The 7,882-nt window shown below is 38.3% G+C and overlaps 1 protein-coding gene across 2 annotated transcripts in view; it reads right to left on the reverse strand.

Annotated features, from left to right (window-relative positions):
* Nucleotides 1–7,882, reverse strand: part of Srp54 (signal recognition particle 54) — a 65,568-nt gene that overhangs the window by 39,287 nt on the left and 18,399 nt on the right. The window lies entirely within an intron of this gene.

The raw sequence follows: 7,882 nt of genomic DNA on the forward strand, positions 1-7,882 counted from the left end.
TATAAAAATACCACATCTTTTTTATTCATACCTCAATTGATGGACATTTGGGTTTTGTTTCCAAGATTTAGCTATAACAAATTGCACTGGTATACAATGGGTGCACATATTTTGCAGTATTCAGTTCTTCTGGAAAAATACCCAGAAGAGGAATATCTGGGCCAAATGGGACTTCTAATTCTTGTTTTTGGAGGAATCTCTACACTGATTTCCATAGTGGTTCCAACAGTCTTACGCTCTCACCAACAGTGGAGAAGCATTCTTTTTCCCCACAGCCCCTCTAGCATTTGTTACTGGTTGACTTATTAGAGATAGCTGTTCTCCTCGACTACTTCTTGAATCAATTCTCAACTATTAAAGGGGTCTGATAAAACTGTAATAGATCTTTCCTTATTGGGATTTCTCCTTGTTAATTTGCTAGCAGAATAAAACCAGTAACAGGAAGTTGCCTAATTCAAAAAGATCTGTTATTTGACTTCTCATCAAGCACGCCTTAGGTTTCCTTTTGTTCTCTTGTCAATGCAAAGAAAACAGGGACTGCATAACAGCAGAAACTTTGTAAAGCTGTTTTTTTATATATTCTGTACTACAAGAGTATGATTTAAATGACTTTCAGGGGTAAAGGGGCTGCTACAGTTCAAATCCAAGGCACTCTCTCACTAAGCCACATCAGCAGCCCAGTTTTGTATTTTCAAATTTATTTTACTATTTTATTCTGGGACAAGGTCTTGCTAACTTGTCCAAGCTGGCCTCAAACTTAAGATTCTCTTGCCTCTGGCTTCCCAGCTGCTTAGCTTAAGAATTAGGAAAAAATATAACTGATTCCAATACACAAACCCGTGAAACTTTTTGTTTCTGTTAATGACAGGTTAGACTAAGTGAGTTCTAAGATGTTCTCAAACTTAATTTCATTAGTTTGCTAATGTGTTGACACCAAATTCTGTATTAGAATTTTCCTCAAACCTCCAAGTTAGAAAGTACTTTCAATTTATTAGTTTATTTTATTTTTAAAAACATTTTTCAAAGTAAATTCTGTTTTGTCTTATACATTGAAGAATCTGAGACTGACTTGCCCAAATTGGTACCACTGAGGCACTAAGTGGCTAAAGTTTAACTATAACCAAGCTTCTAACATGAAATTCAATACTTTTTCCCTTTCCTAATGTAAAATATAAAGTATACTTGTGGACTACATCACCTCCTTTCAATTAATAAGACATTAAATAAGACACAAAAAAGGAAAATAAGCCATTAAGATTATCAGAGGCAAAAAAAACACAAGAAAAAAAAGTATCCTAAAATAATAAAGCCATGGGGCCGGGGAGATGGCCCAGTGGAATAAGTGCTTCCCTGGCAAGCACAAGGGCCTGAGTTCAATCCCCGGTTCCACCAAAAAAAAATTTTTTTTTTAAAAAATAAAGTAAATGCAGGAAGAAAAAAATTTCAGATATAAGTAGTCATTTGACAAAATCTCCAAAATACTGATTTCAGAGAAAATGAATCAAATTAATCAAGATAAAATAGTAACATTTGGGCCAGGGAGATAGCTCAGTAGAATAAGCACTTGCCTTGTATGCACAAAGGCCTGAGTTCAATCCCTGGTTCCACAAAAAAAAAAAAAAAAAAAAAAAAGCATTTGATAAGAATGTTAAATGTCACTAAGAAAAGCAAGACAAATACATGCCTAGTCAAGAAGAAGCAAGATAATTAAGTTGTAGGTCAGGACTTTGGTCATTTTCAAAAGAAAAAAAAAATTTTTTTTTTCTTTTTTTGGCAGAACCCGGGGATTGAACTCAGGCCCTTGCGCTTGCCAGGCAAGCACTTATTCTACTGTGCCATCTCCCCAGCCCTCAAAAGAAATATTCTTATACATAAAACATTTTTGCGGGGGAACTACCCGCTCGGGCCCCCCTCCTGTCCCTCTCTTGGACAGGAGCTTTCTTTCTCTCAGTAAATATATTCTGCTCATAACCTCCGTTTGTTCCTAAAATTCATTCTTCGGTTTTAGAGAACACGAATTCGTGCAGGTCAGGTCGGGAGATTGTTTTTCTCTATGTCATTTGGAGGTTCCCTGTATGGTTTGGAGGTCACCCACCCGAGACCAGTTTTTCTTCCCTGTATCATTTTGGAGTTTCCCACCGAGATCATTGGACGGAGGTATGAGTTTGCTTTTCTTTCATAAAGTCTGGATTGGGACTTGCTTAGGTAACAAATTTTATGTTTCATATGTTAATATATCTTTGTCCATTGCTCATAATTGTTCATGCTTTGCCTCATACAGTTTTGTTTCACACAGTACTGTTAAAATTGCTTACAAATGCTTCTGTTTTGTCTCTTATATTGTTGGTAAAATGTTGGTCAAAATGTTGCTCGTAAATCTAAGTTAAAATATGAAAATATTACAAGTTTATATTTCTTTAATGGGACATCTTATGATTATTTTGCACTTGCATATGTTGCATTTGAACTGGTATTCCTAAATATACTGGAATTCCTTGCTTGAATTTAGACAATAGCACTAGAAAGAGTAACATTAGTAAGCCTCCTAGTGGAATTTATATAAACTTTTGTAAAATGGGACTTTTAGCCAGTTTGGACTTAAAAAATATACATGCCTGTATATGAAACACGGGACTCCTTTTGCCAGTTAAATGACATTAGGTCAGCAACCGTTCTTAAAGACTTGGAGGACAGGTTTCACTGGGATGGACTGGTTCTGATGTCCCTCTACATGCTAGAGGGAATGTCAAGCCTGATCTGTTTCAGATTCCTTGCTTTGACTTTACTCCTAATTTTCCCACCTCTTTGTACTTTCCTTTTTAGAGGCATATAAAATTAGGAAAACTCTGACCATTCCAACTAAGTGAAGCCCTTAGAAAATGAGTGTTTATTAACGTCCAAGACAGAGAAGTCATTTTAGAAAAAGGACACACACCCCGTCTCTGGGTCAGATGAGACAAAGAGGACTATGCCTGTCCAGGAGGACACATATAAAAGCCATGTCCTGGCTTAGTGTTCTGGGCAGGTCTCCTTCGGGAGGCTAAACCTGAGACACGGTGGAGAGAACCGACTTCACCAGAAGGAGCTATCTCCAAAAGCAGCACACTTATGGGACCAAAACACATTTAGTGTGAGGGAGGATTCAATCTTTTCTCCTAGGTCTGGTTATCATTTAGGTGCATAAGAGATAAGTTGTGGACTTCAAAGCCTTTAATGTAAAGTACTAGGTAATCTTGTTCAGGCTTTTAACTATCCCTTATAGAACTTGGACAAACAGTGGTTACTCTGTCAGCTAGTAAATGCTCTTAGAGCAGCTGCCACTCTTTGAAGCAGAGGACAGGTTTCCAAGCTGTTCTTTGGTGAATCCCCATTGAAGCCTATGGCTGATGAAATGTTAACCAAAGAAACTGCTGGATTCCTTTCTGGAGACATCTCTGGTTTTGTGGGCCAAAAGAAACCAAGAATGCCTGAGGGGAGAAGGCGCCAAACCTGAAGGTTGCTTGGTGGAAACTGGCTCTTGACCACTGAATCATCTCCACTTACCTACTGTACTTTCTCTCTCTCTGCTAGTAAAGTAGGACTTCTACCAGAACTTTTCAGTAGAACTATTGGGTCACTATTTCAGAAATAAGGCTGAGACAGTTTACAATATTGGTTATCAGGGGAAGTTCACATCTGTGCTCTATGTGTTAACTAAGAGTAAGATTTTTGCCAGCTATATTGTCTTTACCAACATGTAAAATGTGACTGCTACATGATAAATATAAGTTTCACCTGTGAGCTTCAAGGTTAAATCTTGTTTAGTTGCTAGAAATGTTTACCTAGGTGATCAGATGGAAATCAAATGTCTGGAGACTGGTTCAATGCACGGGGTCAAATCTCTCCAGTCAATGGTTGTATCTATCTCTAAAGTGATCTTTGTAACCTGAGAAGTGCTCACTTCTAACTGACCTTTTATGACATAGTTAATGCTTCCTTCTATAGACATTCAGGTAACCAGACCAATTGTAACTTACACATATTCAATAAGAGTAAGTAAAGGGTTTGTGAGATGTTTCAGGAGATAGGAATCATGCAGCAGTTCGAGGTGGATAGGCTGGTGGGATCTTGTCTCCCTTCTCTCCAACAGGAGCATCCATCTGCTCTGGAGAGGGCTACTCAGGGACGGCTGGGTGAAGGAATCAATTAGAAAAAAGGAGGGGATGCCCAGAAAGGTAATTTCTACTGAATTCCAGGTTATTTCACAGTCAAAGTCTCTTACTCCTTTAGAGTGTGCTTCATTAGGCACTGGAAGATGTTTGATCCTTACATGTTAAAAAGAGCCATTTAAATAAAATGAAAAGTATCAACTGTGATGCTAGTTTATAACTAAAAAGATAACGTAAAAAGGAAAATGGTAAAAATGTCTTACGTTCAGATTTGGTTTTCATTAAGAAGGTCATTGTTATTTAAATTTTAAAATGTAAATGTGAGCAACAGAAAAACCAGACAGTTCAGCCCCGCCCACCATTGGTGAAAGTAAGGTTTCCCCTATTTGCCTTTCTAGTCTAGAGGGTGTGGACTTCTAAAACAGCTATAATCCAGGCCTCTACAAAGCTACATCCATTCTTAGCTGGGTTTATGCAAGCTCCTCAAGGACAATACCTTTTAAAGAAATAAATAAAAAATTTGGAACTTCCAGAGTTCATGTTCCTTAGATGACCCTGATAAGTACATTGATGTCTTTTAGAGGATTTATTCAGACTTATGAACTAGATTGGAGAGATATAATGTTAATCTTAAACCAAGCTTTGACTTCTATGAAAAGCAAGTAGCCTTATAAGCTGCTATTACATTTAGAGAGGAATATTATATTGTTATAAGAACTCAAAAGATGAACAACCAGTGAAATTTCCTGTTCCCACTGGAGCCCAACCAGTCAGAGCCCTGCTGCTAATAGCCAGGCAGAAAAATGGAAAAGATATTTTCTTTCAACTGTGTATTCTTCAAGGTCTAAGAACTAGAATCAAGTCTTCAGTTATTAAATGTTAGCTATTTATCAGGAAAAAGATAAACACCCCTCTGATTTCTTAAAATGTTTAATAGAGGGACTGGTAAAACATACTTTGTGAGATGTTAATTCAATAGACAGACAGATTACTCTTACAGATAAGTTGAAGAGCTACAAAAGATAGCTGTTGCTCCAGACAGCTCATTTGATACTTCAGTAAAAACTGTTTAAGTGTCCTATAATTGGAACTGGGAGTAAATCAGGGAGAAAAAACAAAGAGATCAAAAATGGCTGTCGTTATTGTGGCCTCAAAACAGACACCTGAAGTCTGATTCTCTTGGCTCCAAGAAGAGCTCAACAATGATGACGTTCATCTGCTACTGCTGTCAGAAGCAAAACCAGTATAAGAGGGACTGCCTCAAGAGGCCCACAAGCCATGCCCTGACTGCCAAGGCAGCCACTAAAAGTGAGACTGCACTCTGAGGCAGAGGCCCCAGAACTCAGACTCAGCTTTCCAGGTGGTCCAACAGGACTCAAGGGTGCTGGGCCTGCCTCCTCCCTCTGGCCAGACAGTCTTTACCTGTTATCTCCATGGAGGAGCCCTGAGTAATCATGACTATAGAGGAAAAAGAAATCCAGCCTATTGCTGGACATTGGCACAGGTCTCTTTGTCCTTCTCCAACCCTGACTTTCCTTCCAGTCATTGTACCTCAACAGAGACAGACTTTAAAAGGTATAATGCTTTAACTATAACTGAGATATTGCAATATATATTCAGGTTGCTTACTAATCAAATGATGCTAAAACTGATGTTTTACAAATGTAATATATATTGTTATTCATGTACAAGGACTTAAAAGGTATTTCATTGGTTTAATCTGACTAAATGATGTGTATTTCATAAGTGTATGAGTTAACCTGGTTGATTTCTGATATAATGCAGGTATTTCATGTTGATAGGAAATACATGTGTGACCTCTCTTAACTAAACCTAGAGGAGCTTATAGCAAACTGTCAGACTCCATAAATAAATGGGTCTAAGAGCTAGTGAGTTACAATTGCTAGGTTTCAAAGAAGTTTATAAATGTACCTGTTAGCTTGAATGTTCATGCTTTGATTATATACGTTCTAACCTCTCAGATAATTTGTTATTTCTAGAAGATCCAAAACCCAGGTAATCATGCAGGTAAAATCTAAAACCAAAAGGTTCTATGTTGTTCAGTGGGCCCCAGATATCTGACACAAGCTGTAGAAGTAAGAAGGGTTTACAGGAATAAATTGGTTTCAGTTGAGGTGTTTCTAGAAAGGATACAAAATAAAATTATAGATGAAAAATAAAATAGTAATACTAACATCCTATGAAAAAGAAGGCCAGTAGAAAAACAGGAAAAGTTATGCTTTCCTAGATATAGACAGAGAAGAGACAATTTAAGCAGAAATGTACAAAGCTGCTAGAGAAAAAAAAAGTGTTCATGATAAAGTCAAAGTTTCAGATTGATAAGATCATGAGTCTTTACCTCTCAGTCTAAAGGAACCCGTGTTAACTGCCAACATAAGGAAAAGCCTGTTTGATATTTGATAGAAGCTCATACAGATTTATCAATAGTTATAGAAGACACTTCCAGATCCTCACCTCCATCCAAAAAGCTAATATTTATAATCCCAAAGTTACATTATTGGAATCCCATCAAGTTGATTCCAATCTACCACTTTCAATGCAACCCACGGAAAAATAAAGACACTAAATTATATTTTCAATCATCGAGGAGTCAAGGGACTCTAAGTCCAGCCACAAAGATGGCTTTCCAAAACCAAGAGAATGACCCAGGGTCTCACCTGGTTTTTATTCAGTAGGAAAGTGACTTGAGGAGGATTGACTAAAAATTGTGGGAAGTAGGTAATCATTGTGAGCTGAGCTAGGTAGGTGGCCTACATTTACCTAAGGTCAATTGATAAACAGAAGTCCTAGCCAGCTCTGTACATAGGAAATAGGGTCAGGCTCAGTCAAAATGGAGATAGTCGCTCTTCTTTCAAGGAGAGCTGCTCCGGTGGCCCTCCACAGGTAGTTACCCAGCCACTGACCCCACATACAAACTAGAATACTCAGTGTTTTCCCTATTTATGGCAATCCATGTGCCCCAAGTAATAATAGAGTTGGTAAAATAGAACAGGCCAGTTTGTTTGAGACAATATACAATGGCCATAAAAGATAAAAGGGATTAAACCTCACATTTAAGAGATATATGCTAATAAACCTACAAAAAGTTCTAACTCATCTTTTTCATAATTATCCTATTGTGATTATTTGACTTGTTTCTTTGGCTTTGTCTCCTCCAGACTCAAAGCTATATGTCTACCCAAGAGAAAAATGCCTGTCATCTATTGAGGGCCTTTAGATAGAACCTCTGAAGAATATATGACTGCCGGTCAACAACTACAACCCATTTCAGCGTGAAGAAGCCAAAGCAGTCTTCGCCCATATTTCCCTTCACGGCAGTTCAGGTTACTTCTTCAGAGGGGGGAATATTGTAGGCAGCCGAGTTAAATAAAAATATTATAGGCAGTCAGACAGGGCCAGGCCCTCAAAGGAGATCTAGTACAGATGAGATGCCTTACAACTGTGGGAGAGGGGGATGCTCCTGCTGTGAACCAGACCTAAAGACCAAAAGGCCAAACAAATGCTAAATGAGTAGCACCTGGGATTGATATTCTAACTAGGTATCAATCACCTGCAAAGACCCAAGTGAGTCACTAGCCCAACCCTCAACAGAAAGAGACCCTATCCCGCATTCCAACCCCCAACAGAAAAAGATCCTGTCCCATACGTAATCCCATTGGTTGACCATAGTTTTGTCCCACCTCCTGCCCACCTAAGCGAGTTCCCATTCTCTC

Source organism: Octodon degus, unplaced genomic scaffold (genome assembly GCF_000260255.1).
Source record: "Octodon degus isolate 3935 unplaced genomic scaffold, OctDeg1.0 scaffold00086, whole genome shotgun sequence".
NCBI classification, from domain to species: Eukaryota; Metazoa; Chordata; class Mammalia; order Rodentia; family Octodontidae; genus Octodon; species Octodon degus.